The 16,634-nt window shown below is 49.2% G+C and overlaps 1 pseudogene; it reads left to right on the plus strand.

Moving 5' to 3' along the window:
* The first annotated feature begins 7,481 nt into the window (after window positions 1-7,481).
* On the plus strand, window positions 7,482-7,639 carry LOC146045389 (U2 spliceosomal RNA; annotated as a pseudogene).
* The last annotated feature ends 8,995 nt before the right edge of the window (window positions 7,640-16,634 follow it).

Raw genomic sequence — 16,634 nt, forward strand, 5'->3', positions numbered from 1 at the left:
CAAAAATGGATAATTTTTCAGTACATAATACAGAATGTTAACAATATGCTAGCAAAGTTAGAGATGTATGATTTGGTTTTCCACAGGGCTGGACAGGCCATCTAGCACTTCTGGTAAATGCAAAAGGGGCCAATGGCCAGGGGGCCAATTTCTTTTTTGCAAGGTGGAGACTCCGCCTCCTGATCGGCGCACAGAAAGAGCGACAGCGCTCTCTGTGCACAGCTGAGGTCCAGGAGAGAGAGGGGCATCACACGCCGCTAGTCTCCTCTCTTCTGCAAGACAGGAGAGGCAGTGCATGTGTCTGCGTGCATTCGCATGCCCATTGTTTAAACGCGCATAACAAAGGTTGTGCACATGCACAAATACCAGGGACGATTCGCGGCCCAGTCCTTTGCTGGTTTTCCAGATAGCCTAATCCACTAGAATTTTAAAGATCAAAACTGAACAGAACCAGTGGCGGCTCATATCAGTGTATGAGGGGGCTGCCACTGGCTGCGTTGCTGCCCCCTCCTCTGCTACTGCTGGTCCCTGCCGGTCCTTGCAACAGTTGCAGGACTGGCGCATGCGCAGTTTTGTACTTGGTACTGCATATGCCCCCAGCCTCGATTAAATTCTTCAGCAGCAGCCAATAGAAGCTAAATTATGGTCGCGGCGCCTGTGCACTGCAGGTATCTGGGGCAGTATTGGACTTCGTACTGCTCATTCGCATACCCCAGTTTCTTGGGGCTGCTTCCAATGCAGCCCATAACGGCATCTGGAGGGCAAGAATACCTCCCAATGGGACTGCCTTGGGTGACTGGCAGGTAGGACTCCCAATAGGAAGTCACTGCCAGTCACAGTGAAGCCGGTGCAGTCTCACAGACTGCATCTGGCTTCATTTATTCAGAGCACAGTGATGGATTTGACCTGAGGGGGCTGCAGTCTTGCAGGCCATAGGTAAAAACCACCACTAAACAGAACCCATCGAGCCAAGTCTTATGGGGTATACACATGGGCGATTACAGCCCCATTTCTAAGCTATATGACTAGATTGCTTAGAAATGAAGCATGGCTCGCTCTGTGTTTATGGCCCTCAGCGATGCACGGTCCCGCACATCGCTATAGCCTGGCTAGATTCATACTGCATGCAGTATAAATCTAGTCATCGTTCCTGTTCTCTCTATTGAGAACACAGGCAGTGACAGATTGCTCAGCACTGTGTGCTAAACGGTCTGTGCTGAGAGACCTGTGCTTAACTAGATCGCTCAGCACAAAGCACCAATCACCCCATATGTACGGGGCATTAGTTTGGATCTTCCTGCAGTTCAAAAGTCAGATGTTAATTGCTAATTTTTTTGCTTTGGATTGAACAAAGTTACATGATTTTAGATGTTTTTTTATCTTTTTTTGTTTTCAATAATTATAATTTCTTTAATTTATTATCCAAACCAAAAACTGAAACCGTACCAAAACCAAAACACAGGGTCCTGCACACATTTCTTATAAAAAATACACCCTTTCTCATCTATTATTAGAATTATTAGTTATTTCGAGAAGAATGTAAAAGATGTTATAAAGGGTACAGTATATTTCGTCCAAAAGATCATACAAAACTACTCGTACAACATTCTTTCTTTCTCTTTCTTTCTTTTTTTCGTCTTTCTTTTCTTTTTATTTTTTTTATTTTCTTCCCTTTTTCTCTTTAGTTTTTTTTCCTTTTTCATTTCTTTCTCTTTTTTCTTTCCTTTTTATCTTTATCCTTTCTTCCTTTTTATCTTTTTCTTTTTCCTTTTTGTTTTCATCTCTTTTTATCTTTCTATCTTTCTTTCTTCCTGTTTTATCTTTTTTTCCTTTCTTTCTTTCTTTCTTTCTTTCTTTCTCTCTTTCTTTCTTTCTTTCTTTCTTTCTTTCTTTCTTTCTTTCTTTCTTTCTTTCTTTCTTTCTTCCCTAAGTTTGCCGCAGCACTATTTATTATTTATATGTTAACACCGGGCTTGTTGATTTTACCAGGACTGCGGTCAGTGCTAATGTTGGTGATAAAAGTGATATCTTACCCAATATACTCACTAAGATTACATCCAGGTATGTCAGGAAACCTAAAATTGCTCCCATAAAACTCGATGTAAGTTATAAAGAAGACCGTATGAATGCATAAAACTTGCAGCAAGTACATATGGTCAGTGCTGAAACCAAAGTTACTGCTTATCATCTGATTATAAATCAGAGTTAGGTGAATTCATTCCGCTGTCAGTTGCGTAACACCTCTTCCCTTCCACACATTGCTTGCGCTTGTTCTCTAAATTAGCATTGCAATATAGTCCAACTCCTTGGCAGCTCCCCAAGCCCGTAGACTCATGTCTTTCATTCCTCTGGCACAGAGTGATGAACAGGTGTGCTTCAATGCAAAAGGGGGCAGTGGCAACAATTGGCAATCCAGTATTTTTGGCACCTAATGAAAACCTCCCGCAGACGAGATATCAACTTAAAGTGGAAAGCAAGCTGTCCATCTAATGCCATTACTGCCCAGTGTCTGTGTGTGTGCTCCCGGGGCAAGGCTCAGCCAACTTGTAAATAGGCTGTCTCATACAGCTAGCACCATTAACTATATTATGGTTACATATTGCACAGCTCAAAGTGTCTTTGGGGTGTATAAATAGAGAAGTTACAAGATGAGCCACCTGCTACACGGAGGATAAATGGATAGGGAGTGTATTCAGGAGAGGTTACCGTCTTTTTAAACCTGGAACAACACTGTGCATTGAAAATGGATTACTGTGCAGAAGAGATTCGAAGGTAACATTGTGTTTAATATAACACTTTTACCTGGTCAATATATATATATATATATATATATATAATAACTCGTAGCGGCGGCAGGAGAAGCAGATACTGTAACGTTTCGATGCTTTTAATATAACATCGTCATTAGGCAATATATATATATATATATATATATATATATCGATATATATATCTATATATATATATAGATATATATATATATATATATAGATATATATCTATATATATATATATATATATATATATATATATATATATTGTGCCAGAGAATCACATACACAGCATTGCAGCATAGAGATGTCACAGCATAGTTCCAACTCCTCACAATGGGCCTTATTTTGGTTCATTCTTTCTGACAAAATCCTTCTTAGATGGACAAAACCATGTGCACTGCAGGGGGGCAGATGTAACATGTGCAGATAGAATTAGATTTGGGTGAGTTATTTTGTTTCTGTGCAGGGAAAATACTGACTGCTTTATTTTTACACTGCAATATAGATCTCACTTTAAAGTAAAACCCCACCCAAATCTAATTCTCTCTGCACAAGTTACATCTTCCCCACCCGCAGTGCACATGGTTTTGTCCATCTAAGAAGGATTTTGTCAGAAAGAATGAACTAGAATAACCCCCAATGTTCCAGTGGTACCTGCTGTAGCCCAAACCCCCGACCTATCACATGGGCGACTATTACACCATCAGGAAAACTGACCCTCTGCCAAGGAAACACGTAAGTAAGGAAAGAACAGGTGCTGCTAATCAGCCCAACCCAACCAGTTTTCCTGCTGCATTTGTATGTACAGTATATCGATTTTTTTCCTTCATTAATCCGGTAATGATAATGTTGTGTCAGTACTTAGAGACCTTATCATTGTGTCGTAAACATTTTCAACTGCAACATTTGTTTTACGATTTTATTAGCTATTATTATATTTTTATTTGTATAGAAACATCATAATGTACAGCGCAATACAGTACATTCCAATAAGTCTTCTCCACAAGTGGCCCAGAAGTCCAATGTGATTATTTGGAGTCATTTATACGGTGCACACATAAGGACTGATTCTCAGGTGGGAGGGCAAATCATGCTGCAAGGTAAATAATGTACATTTATCATGAATGCATGCAGGGTAAATATTTGCAGCTTTTGCATGTAGGCCAGTGATTCTGGACAGTGTTTTTTTTTTTAATTGCATAAGCCAAAAATGTTGACAATATAGGCGCTGTGGGACGATTCAGACCTTCATCTTGAGCAGCGAATTGGGCCCCTTCGCCAATGTTTTTTGCTCTGCGCATTGTCGCCAATGCGCATGTCTAAGTTTCTCATCGCCGAGGCGCTCGCAGCCTGAGTGACTGGCAGAGGGCGTTCCTGGGTGGATCCCCAGTGTTTCACAAAATGCAGGGCGTGCCCATAGAAACATTGCGCGGATCCCAGTGAACGCAGTTGCTTTTTCTTCCTGCTCTTGACAGGCGGATGATGTCACATACAGATGTAGCAGGATTCATCTTTGCAGGTGATGGCGATGGCGTCGCCATCGCCATCCCCTGCCCCGCCGCCATCTGTATGCCGGAAGAGGACGCGCGCGCACGAGGTGCGCGCGCGCCCCCTTCCGACGGTGCTGCCCTCGGTCGCAGCCTCCTCTGGTCCCCCCCTGCCCCCTCGAGCAGGAGGCGGACAGTATTGCGTCCGCCTCGCCGCCCCGCCGCCCGGATACTGAGACGCGCGTGCGAGGGGGACGCACACGCGTCTCAGTCAGATAGAGGCGCCGTGTTGCTGGCGGATCGCCAGCAGCATGCTGCTGGCGGTTCGCCAGCAACAACGAGGCCGGATTTATCTGTAACGTCAGCGCCCGCCCCCAATTCGGACAACAATGTGCAGTAGAAAAGTAAGTCCTGGGCGACCTTTCTGCTGCGAACAGAGGAAAAAGTAATTCCCCAATGCGGGTACTTGCGAGCGCAGCGTAGTGTGGGGATTTGGGCACCGGGGAGGGCAGTGGCATAACTATACCTCTGCAGACCCTGCGGTGGCTTGGAGGCGCAGGGCAAGATTGGGCGCAGCGGGATCTGCAGAAGCTATTGTTACGGCCGCCGCCGCTGAGTCTGGCGCTCATCCTGATAGAAAGTCACTTGCGAAATGGCTGCCCCCCTCAAAGCAGACGGTTATTAAGGATGCTGGAGGAGGCGTGACCTCCACCTTGCATCCTAACTAATGGTCTGCTGCAAGGCGGCGGCCATTTTCCATGTGACATTCTATCAGGATGAGCGCTGGGACTGCAGACAGGAGGAACTGCTGGTCCCGGCGGGAATGGACCGGGCGGCAGCGGCGGTCGAATAGCGGTGAGTGGACAGAGGAGGAGGAGGTGCTGAAATTGTAGTGGTGGTGGTGGTGGGGGGTGCTGAAATCGAAGTTACGCCACTGGGGGAGGATGTGCATTTGCCGGGGTGGCGTTAACCTGCTTGCGAGACTCCGAATATACACAGCCTAGAAAACAGGTCTGAATTACCCCTTTTGTGTATACAGCTTGCGATGCCAATGTGCGCCCCTGTGGGATCGTCATTGCAATACAGTCTATTGTTCTAGTATAGTCAAAATCTTACATAGCCAAAATCTCACTGTCTTCACTGTAACTAGGGGCGTGATTCACCTTTGTTAGCATAGCAGAAAAACATGCAAAGGGCATAACCATGTTGCACTGCAGGTGGGGCAGAAGCAACATGTGCAGAGTAATCCACCTCATGTTCTGGGTAAGGGCTAGGGAAAGCTGAGTATCGATGCCCTGCTAGGGAGGGAATACCATTCTTTACCTGGTAGGGAGGGGAGAAGCATCGGGCTTTGAGATGGGGCTCTTGTTCAGGGGTCTTTGCCTCTGTGGGAGAGTCGAAAAGCCTGGTCTAGTATCCACTCCCAGGAAGAAGGGAAAAGCTGGGACCGAGTAGATTGCTCACTGCAGTGGCGTAAGTTCATCCCAGGGGCCCGGAGGCAAGATGAATGCTGGTGCCCCCCCCCCCCAAAAAAACTCCCAACATATTTTTATACATATACATACACGTATGGGGCTTGGAGGGGCGCTAGCATTCATCTTGCCTGCGGACGCCCTGCGAGAGTATCCAGTGCAGCAGAAGGGAAGGGGAAAGTCGGTGGTAGCAGGCAAGAGCCGGGCGCAGTACATGAAGACGCCCGGCGAGGGGGGGGGAGAGCCAGCGGGGACCAAACAAGAGCAGGGGAAAGCCAGGCGCACAAAATGTTGACGCCCGGCAAGGGGGGAGCCAGCGTGGTCCTGGCAGAAGGGGGGAGCCAGGTGCACTCTATGGATGCCTGGTGAAGGGAGAGTCCAGCGGTGACCCGGCAGGTGAGAGAGACGCTATATAAAATATGTGTCTCAACCTCGGCTCACTGGCTGCCACTGCAGCGTCTCTTACCCGGCTCCCAGGTCCTGGCTTACTGCTGCATCAGTGGCTCGCTCACCCGCGCTGGCTGTGGCCTGCCTCCCTCCTGGCTTATCGTCGCTTTTCGCTGGCTCTCACTAGCTCAGGCGGATGTCAGGCCCTTCCACGGAGCAGTGAGCAGCCAGCGACATCACAGGTGACAGGGTGGATCAGGGGAGGGGGGCGCTGCGCGGTGCCGCTTCGCGGCCACTGACTGCATACAACAAGGGGTGGGGGGCATCCCCACCAGCACCACTAAATCAAGGGCTGATCAGCGGAACATTGGGACTCGGAGGCAATGGAGCCAGTGCCCCCTTTGAGGCTGGCGCCCGGCGGCACATGACTCCATTGCCTCCGGGAGTTCCGCCACTGGCTCACTGTCCGGGGGGTACATAGGACCCCGGCCAGGGAGACAGCGAAAAGCCCAGCCCAGTACTCAATCCCTGGGAGAGGTGAAACGCTGGGACTGAGTAGGTGGTTTCTTCTTCCTCAGGTGGTCCATTTGGGCCTCTGCGGGGGAGACTCACCGAAAAAGCCCGGTGGAGTATCCATTCCCATGCTGGGGGTCGGAAAGGGCCCACTGGCTGAGCGGAGAAACACTTGGTCGGACGCTGACTGGCTGGCTGCTTGGAGTCCGAGGCTGCACTGTGCCCCCGGGGAAACTCGGGGGTGCCGAACATGCACGGGTGATCCCAAAATCACCATGCACTAGTAAGCACTAGCACTGCGCACTTTCCCTCTAGGTATGCGCTTCACGTCCTTACCTCGTCCTTTTGGATGGGGTAGGACAATTTTTCACACCCCCACCCTGGCCTTTTGGCTAGGGTCCTTTATTATTTATTTCTCTTCCCCCTCTCACGTTTGTCACTTTTCACGTTCCTTGTATTTTTTTGTAGTTTGTCACGTTTTTTTGGGTAGTGTGGTCGACCCTTTCGGGCCTTCCATTTCCCCAATGTGCCGAAGCTCTCGCCTTTTGGGGAGAGCTTCGGTCCCCCCGAGGACGACCCCGAGCCGCAAGGCGGAGGGAAGTCCACTGCGGGTCTCTCCAAACCATGGGGTGCGGAGGACCCACCGTCCTAACCCTTTCGGGGGTTGAGGAATGAGGGTCTCTCTAAGCTTCGGCGAAGAGGACCCACCGTTCCCTATTTTCCCCTCTTCGGCCTTATGGTTGAGAGGGGTTAGGGGAAAAACGGGGCCCTGTCTCCTAGGAGACGGACCCATTCGATCGCACGGCCTCCTTTGCACGTGTTTAGGCACAGCACTGGTGGTGGGGAGCACACCTCGGGCTCCTGAGTTTTTTCAAACTCATCTGTTCTTATCAGTTTAATATCTGATACGCCCCCTATCTGGGGGCCATATATTAAATGGATTTTTAGAACAGGGAGATGGAAGAAGAGCTTGCTCTGAAAAAAAAAAAAAAAAGAAGCAACATGTGCAGAGTTAGATTTGGGTTGGGGGTGTTCATACTGAAATCTCAATTGCAGTGTGAAGCAAAGTGATGTTACCTCTGTGGACTAAATGCAAAAACAAATAGTATTTACCCTGCACAGAAAAAATATACATGTATTTGCATAGCCACATGGTTTGTTCAAGATACAAAATTTATTTTTGCATGACTGAATCAGGCCCTATGTACACAGGATAAAACAGCAAAACAGTTGTCACGGGTAGCCACAATTTTTGTGCCAGCCAAGATTCCCGAGCCATTTGGACATGACGAATGCAGATAGGAAAATGTCTGCCGTTTCTTTCTGCATAAGAGCCGTTCCTTTTTATTTCCCATTGTTAATCAGCTACCAATAACGCCGTAATGAGGGGGTCCGTCACGTGTTTATTTAATTTGATATATAATTTTCTTTAATGTGGTGTAATTGGAAAAAGTTCAAAGTATGTAATTTAAAAACAATTCAATAATGAAGTGAAACTTAAAGAAAAAAAAGACGAGAGGCGAGAACGTACTGTAACCATGGTATATACCGGCAAGATTTCATTACCCAGATGGTGACAGCTCAACGTCTATCGTAAAAACACAGCAGGCATAAATGATTTTCCAGACCATACCAACGATAAAATTACACTAATACTAATGTCACTGTAAACTTCATTACGGAGAATATCATATTATATTAGGATTTGGCTCTGAGGGAGGCGAAAATGAAGAAAGGAAAGATCTCGGCTGGATTAAGTGATAAAAAACAAAGAACTATGAAGCAGGGATTCATCCACTGAGACGGAACAGCAGAGGTGCCGTGTGTCTGTCTGAGACAGAATCAGTACGTACAGTATTTATTTATAAAGGTTCAATGTGCCCCTGAGTCACATTGCACCGATTTTTAATACTTACCCCTCCGCAGTCCCACGATGAAGGCAGCAGCACTGCCAGAAATTATTTTTTTCGCTCAGACCCTACTGCGATGTGCTAGAGTGGTTCTGCGGCTCAGGGGCACCGATTTAAGTTTTTTTCTGGTGGGTGCTCCCCCCCACACAGGCTACCCCCCCCCCCCCCCCCACACACACACACACAGACTACCGCCTCCCGACACGTCATGCAGCCGGTAGAGTTCGGGTGGCGAGCGAGTTCCAGCCTCTGTCACTCACTGTTGGGCGGTGAGCGGGTTCCGGCCTCAATGACTTCCGTGACACTGGAGAGGTCGGGTGATGAGTATGTTCCAGCGCACATAGGTCACGCGGCGCAGGCTACATTGCTGCACCTCTGGCACCGGAACATCGGTGCCCGACCTCTCCAGGCGCACACAGCTGAGCAATCACCTCCATCTGATGCCTCCATCCCACGGCAGCGGGGTCCCAGCAGCGGATATGCTGTCAGCAGCAGGGTCCCTGCGGAAGATGGGAACTAGTAGCGGTATTAATACCGCTACTAGTTCCTATCCGCCGAAGGGACCCCCGCTACTGACAGCATATCCGCTGCTGGAACCCCGCTGCCGTAGCCCGTGGGTGCTCCTCAATTTCCGTGGGTGCTCGGGCCCCGGAGCACCCACTGTTTCGGCGCCTATGCTGCGGCTGGGGCTCTGGGAGAGAGGAGGGGAACCGGGCAGAGGAAACTGCACATACAGATGGAGCCCCTCTCTTTCATTGCTGGCGCTCACCAGAATGTCCCCGCTGGCGAACACTGGTGGAGAGGGACTCCGTTAGACTAGGATGCCCGTACGTCGCACACACATGCGTAACCCAGTCAGCACATCTCTCGTGCGCGCGCGTCCCCTTCTGACAGCTGGCGGGGGCTGGTGATTCTATCGCCAGCCCCTGCAAGCATGAGAGGGGCTCCATCTGTTTGCCCCCTCCTCTCTTTATGTGCCTCTGGACAGAGGGGGTGATTCTGATTGAATTGGTCCCCCACACGTTCACACGCGGGACCGATTTTTGGTGATTGCACCTACGCATAGTTATTTATGCGCATGTGAAGCCGCCCAAGCAGCCACATTGCTCGCACACAAGTCAGGGCAGAGGGGGTTTGGGGTGGGGGGCGGTGGTCCGGGGGATTCGCGTTCCATGAAAATGCTGGGCGTTCCCATGGAAACTCCCCAATGACGCGGGTGGGTGTCCCAGATGTCAGCTGCCCGCTTACCGCACAGGGCGCTCGGAGATCAGAGACATCACAGAGTTGTCTCCGATCTGTGAGCGCTGGAGAAATCATTTCTCCCAAATCATCCATTCGCAGCTGTGTGGGGGGTCACGGGTTTGAGGGGGGACTGGCAGCTGTACGGGCAGTGGGCAGCATCATTGGGACTTGCAAGGCTGTGAAATTCGCAGCATGGTGAGCCAACCGGAATAAGGTCCAGAATGCGCGCCTCTGTCCATCTCTGTATAGCCACAATTACGCGGTCACACCTTACAGTAGCTGAACATATGAGAGCATGGTCTATTAAAGGTTAGATACACCACGTACGTGCAATGGAAGATGAGTGTATCTCTGTAACACTGACTCTTGCACGCCCTGGGTCCCGTTAAACTCAATAGTGCGTACTGGATGTTCACTATCCAAACCATAGGTTATTGTGTTGTGTTATTGTGTTATAGTGACAGTTATTAGGTTGAAAGTTTATAGGTTGACCATTGTGGTCAACATGTATTTGGTTGACATGGTCCATAGGTCAACATGGTCAAATGGTTTATTAGATAATGATTGACGCAGCACAAGGTCGGCATGAGTTTGTCATACTTTGCCATCCATGTGGACTCCAAATGGGAGAATGAAGAACTGTTCACTAATTGGGGATCCTTCTGCTATAAGATATAACATTGACAAGACCTCATGTCAACCTTTTATGTGTCAACCATTTTCATGTTGGCCCTTGTGTCGGCCTTTTTTACATTTCTGCCATGTGTGTGTCGACCCAATGAATCAAACTCATATGTTAAACCCTTCATCAGCTTGGATGCATTTAATATCAGACTGGTTTGGGATTAAAATATCTACAGTGTCTAAATAGAGTCAAGAGGTCGACACTAAAATGTGGACATGCACAATGTAGACATTATAGACACAGCCAAAAGGTTAAGATAATAAAGATTGACACATGAAAAGGTCAAGAGGAGTTTTTCACATACTTTATGTCAATGTTGATACCTGAGCATGGGGGCACCAATTATTGTAGCTTGCTTTGTGCGCCATGCTTTATGCCAGGTGCCATCCTCCGCTACTGTGGCACTCGGCGCACTTTACCATTCCCACTCAGAGTCCACATGGATGGAAACTTGTAACAAGTTCTCTAAAAAATCATAAAAAAACTCCTGTCAACCTTTTCTCGTGTCGACCATTGCGATGCCAACATTTTGCGTGTGTCAACTTTTTGTCAATGTCGACGATGTGCATTTCGAACTTTTGTCAACATCATTTTTGGGCATGTCAACCTATTACGAATGCTGACATTGTGGATGTACCACATCTGGCCTTTGTGAGGTACGTTTCCTACATCCCACCTGTGTAATGTTCTGTCATTTAGCATAGTTACCTCCAGCATTAGGAGAATAACAGCACTACATATAACGTCATTAGCCCCAGGCCAGATTACTATGTAATTGATCTAAGTCCCGACATAAATCTCCTTACTTAATGGTGCATTGTTTTAAATAAATATTTTCAGAAGGAAAAGTAAAGCAAACACAAAAAAACGAGGAGAGGCAGGAAAGTCGTGTCTGGAATAATTTGGTTGTTATTAACATTTATCATAGCTGTACGTATAAGCCAGGCTTTGATATATTTATACTGCAGTGTAATGTATTCGTACAGAAATGCCGGCACAAATATTTGTTCTTATACTTGGAGTAAGTTTAGCTGCTGTAACTTTCCCGGCAGCATCCGCACTTCACCGCCGGCCGAGCACAGCTTGGAAATGTACAGTATGTGCACACTGCCCCGATTATGCTGCTTTCAGACCGCAAAACTGGCTTTGACCAGGTATTTTAAAACGTTTCTAAAAACGGGTCTGCCAGCTAAAACCCCTTTCACACCGTATGTCTTTAAATGGTATTTCAGTGCAGTTTTTGTCCTTAAACGGTATTTCAATGCAGTTTTTGTCCCTTCACAACACTGAACCTGTTTTAACCCATAAAAAACAGTGGATGAAAAAAAACGGGTCTGAAACGGGTAGGACCCTGCTTTATTACCGTTTAGAAATACCAGTTAAATAGAACCGGTAAATTCACTCTGGACCTTTCAGACTGCACAAATTACCGTTTTAAAACGGTAAAAAAAACGGCAAAATAATGGGTAAAAAGTGCGGTCTGAAAGGGGTGTTACTTATGTATCTACTTTGTATTATCCTTTGTAACGTGAGAAATTGTAAATAATGATGATATCTTTGTACTTTTACAGAAAGTAGAAATTCACAGCTTACTTGTACCGAGAGGGACGACCGTGAAAAAGTAGCCATTTCCCTTGATCACATCGTTCATTTGCATGCTGAAACAGCTGCAGTGGCGTAACGAAAATATTTGCTCCCCCCCGCCGGGACAATTTCGCGCCCCCCCCCCCCCCCCCCCGGACAATTTTGCCGCTGCCCCCCGCAGGGGTCCGTTCGGCGCGGAGGGAGAGCCTGGAGGTCCCTGCGCCTGCGGCGCTGAGTATAATGTTGCCGGCCGGGGTCCCTGCAGTGAAGTGGAAATGGGTCCGTGCGGCGCGGAGGTACCTGTATTCAGGGAGAGCCTGGAGGTCCCTGCGCCTGCGGCGCTGAGTATGATGTTGCCGGCCGGGGTCCCTGCAGTGAAGTGGAAATAACGCGCTATCTCCGGCGGAGATAGCGCGTTATTTCCACTTCACTGCAGGGACCCCGGCCGGCAACATCATACTCAGCGCCGCAGGCGCAGGGACCTCCAGGCTCTCCCTGCCTGAATACAGGTACCTCCGCGCCGCACGGACCCCCCTGCCAGCTCCCCGCTGCACCCACAAGCAGTGGGGAGCTGGCTGAGAAAAAATAGCGCCCGCAGACACCCGGCGCCTCCCCGCCACCGCGGGGGCTGCGTCCTTATAGTTACGCCACTGAACAGCTGCCATGAGGCTTGGTGCAGACATTATCCAACGATGGAAGCTAGCATTGCAATCAACATGTGTATTTTAGCATAGGAGAAAAAAGATTGGGGAGGGAGGGGGGGCAGTATTTCTCATTCATTTTTTGAAATCACATGTGACGCACGTTTAGTAGGTTACCCTAATGAAATGTAAGGACTCATATCATAGGTCGGAGTCACAAAATCTGCATAGAGGCCCTTCACATATGATAGATGCTTGCAGATGCATGGAATAGGAAATCCATAGGCAATGCAAATGCAGGAGGAGCTGAATATCATCCCCTGCCTGCACACCACCCCCTGCCTGCACACCACCCCCTGCCTGCATACCACCCTATGACTGCATACCACCCCCTGCCTGCACACCACCTCCTGCCTCTATACCACCCATCTGCATACCACCCCCTGCCTGCACACCACCCCCTGCCTGCACACCACCCCCTGCCTGCATACCACCCCCTGCCTCTATACCACCCATCTGCATACCACTCCATGCCTGCATACCACCTCCTACCTCCAGCATCCCTATACATTAATGACCTCGGAGGCACACCTTTTCAATAAACAAATTGACATACACCCCCACTCACATACCTCATAGTACTCTCCTCCCCTACATTCAGTAAACACCTGATAGCACACTCTGGTCAGCACCAGTACAATGACCTTATTAGATGCCTCCTTCTCACGGGAATGTCACATAAGAAGTTCTGTGAGCTTTGGGAATGGTGGTATAAAACAGCAGCCAACCAGCCATCTCTCTGCCCCAATTACCTCCCTCCTACAGGCCTGGGCCGGGGTAAAGAGCACCCCCATTTTCGTCTTTCACAGTCATAACCTTCATAAGTAGTATTGTGACATGCTTTCAGTCTATGCTAGGGGTAAAATATCTACTGTACCTGCAGTAGTCATCCCATCTCCATCTGCATGCAGGAAAGAACACATAAGTCGCCTTACAATCACATTAAGCAGAACTTTCCCAAATGATCGAATGGCTTCCTTTCCTGAACCATAGTAGTGCCAGACACAATTATGCCCTATAATAGTACCCTACTTTAGTTACTATTATGCCCCACAGTAGTTCCCTAGTAACTAGTATGCCCCACAGTAGTGCCCTAGTTACTATTATGCCCCAGAGTAGTGCCCTAGTTACTGTTATGCCCCATAGTAGTGCCCTAGTTACTACTATTATGCCCCACAGTAGTGCCCTAGTTACTATTATGTCCCATAGTAGTGCCCTAGTTACTATTATGCCCCACAGTAGTGCCCTAGTTACTATTATGTCCCATAGTAGTGCCCTAGTTACTGTTATACCCCATAGTAGTGCCCTAGTTACTGTTATACCCCACAGTAGTGCCCTAGTTACTGTTATGACCCATAGTAGTGCATTAGTTACTCTTATATCCCATAGTAGTGCCCTAGTTACTGTTATACCCCATAGTAGTGTGCTAGTTACTGTTATGCCCATAGTAGTGCCCTAGTTACTGTTATGACCCATAGTAGTGTCCTAGTTACTATTATACTCCATAGTAGTGCCCTAGTTACTGTTATACCCCATAGTAGTGTGCTAGTTACTGTTATGCCCCACAGTAGTTCCCTAGTAACTAGTATGCCCCACAGTAGTGCCCTAGTTACTATTATGCACCAGAGTAGTGCCCTAGTTACTATTATGCCCCAGAGTAGTGCCCTAGTTACTGTTATGCCCCATAGTAGTGCCCTAGTTACTACTATTATTCCCCACAGTAGTGCCCTAGTTACTATTATGTCCCATAGTAGTGCCCTAGTTACTCTTATATCCCATAGTAGTGCCCTAGTTACTGTTATACCCCATAGTAGTGCCCTAGTTACTGTTATGACCCATAGTAGTGCCCTAGTTACTCTTATATCCCATAGTAGTGCCCTAGTTACTGTCAGGGGCGGATTGGCCTGGCGGGAAACCGGGGTATTTCCCGGTGGGCCGGCCTATAATAGTGATAAAGTGGCCGCTTACCTGCCTGGCTGGGCTGCGGACCGCGCAGCCGCCATCTCTGCTAGCGGCCGCAGCACTTTGCCCCATAGAAATATGGCTGCGGCCAGCACTGACTCTTACAGAAGTAAAAATGGCCGCGGGAGAGCTGGTGCGCATGTGCGGCCGCACGCAGCTACTCCCGCGGTTCCAACTTCTGTCTGTGCACTGCCACCTCTGTGTGAGCCTGATGACGGTTGCTTGCAGGGAGGCGCTGGCAATGAGATGCGCTCTCCCTGCTATAAATCCCCGCTGCTGTCCTCACTCTGTGGCTGCCGGCTGCCTGCCAGTACGTACACTGTCACACTAACTGCAGCAGCCCCGGCAGCACAGAGCTGCAGTCCCTCCTGGCTCCCATTCCCCTTAATGTCATCAGTAATCATGACATTAGGTCCTGGAAAGGGGGCGGGGCTACACTAAGTGGAGGGGCGGAGCTACATGCGTGGATGGGGGCGGAGCTACACCGGAGCTGCACAGATAATGGAAGAAAGAAGTAGATGATCCACTGCCAGCCAGCCAGCTTTTAAGGTAAATAAAGTTGTGGTGCTGGCATCATGCAGCACGATTACTGTAGGCTACTGGTGAGGGCATTATGCAGTGTCACTGCTGTCGGCAACCTGTGCAGGTGTTAAGCAGTGCTACTACTGTCAGCATCTGGTATCGGCATTACGCAGCGCTACTACTGTCGGCAACTGGCGCGGGTGCTACACAGCACTACTGTCAGCAACTGGTATGGGTATTACACAGCGCTACTACTGTTGGTAACTGGTGCGGGCGTTAGGCAGTGTCACTTCTGTCGGCAACTGGTGCGGGCATTACGCAGCACTACTGTCGGCAACTGGCGCGGGCGCTACACAGCACTACTACTGTCGGCAACTGGTGCGTGCATTATGCAGCCCTACTACTGTCGGCAACTGGTGCGTGCATTACGCAGCACTCCTACTGTTGGTAACTGGAGAGGGTATTAAGCAGTGCTACTACTGTCGGCAACTGGTGAGGGCAGGGGCGGATTTAAGTGTCTGTCCGCCCCTAGGCACCACTTTTTTTGCCGCCCCCCCCCCCCCCCACAGAGGGGCAGAGAGATAGAAGCTGTTCTAGCCACCAGCATTACTGCCAGTCATTGCCTGCCCATGAGCCATCGCCCCCCTCCCCCGTGGAATGTGTATGGGAAGCTGTCAGCGGCGGCGGCAGCAGCCGCTCTGCAGCACTGTCAGCGGGGCCGGGGAGTACCTGCCAGTGTTCCACCTGCGTCAGGTCACTGCGTCGTGACTAGCCACTGAGCAAGAGAGGTCCAGACTCCAGGAGGGGTGAGTAGAAGGCTGAATGCCATTGGGGGTGCCAGGCCCTGCCTTTCCCTCCCTTCTGTTATTTGGGACCCCTTCCCCCTTCTGGCTATTCTCCACCAGTGAGGGTGGATGTCATGCTGCCCCCAGCAGGTGCCGCCCATAGGCCCGTGCCTCATGGGCCTAATGGAAATTCCGGCCCTGGTTGAGGGTATTAGGCAGCGATACTACTGTCGACAACTGATGAGTGTGCTTTGCAGTGCAACTGCTGCCAGCAAATGGTGCGTGCATTATGCAGCACTACTACTGTCGGCAACTGGTGCAGGTGTTACCCAGCACTACTACTGTTGGCAACTGGTGCATACATTATGCAGCGCTACTACTGTTGGCAACTGGTGCGGACGTTACCCAGCACTACTACTGTCGGCAACTGGTGAGGGTATTAAGCAGCGCTACTACTGTCGGCAACTGGTGAGGGCATTACGCAGTGTCACTACTGTCGGCCACTGGTGAGGGCATTACGCAGTGTCACTACTGTCGGCAACTGCTGCAGGTGTTACGCAGTGCTACTACTGTCAGCAACTGGTGTGGGCATTATGCAGCGCTACTACTG

The sequence above is a fragment of the Crinia signifera genome, chromosome 1 (assembly GCF_055691185.1).
Source record: "Crinia signifera chromosome 1, ASM5569118v1, whole genome shotgun sequence".
Classification (NCBI taxonomy): domain Eukaryota; kingdom Metazoa; phylum Chordata; class Amphibia; order Anura; family Myobatrachidae; genus Crinia; species Crinia signifera.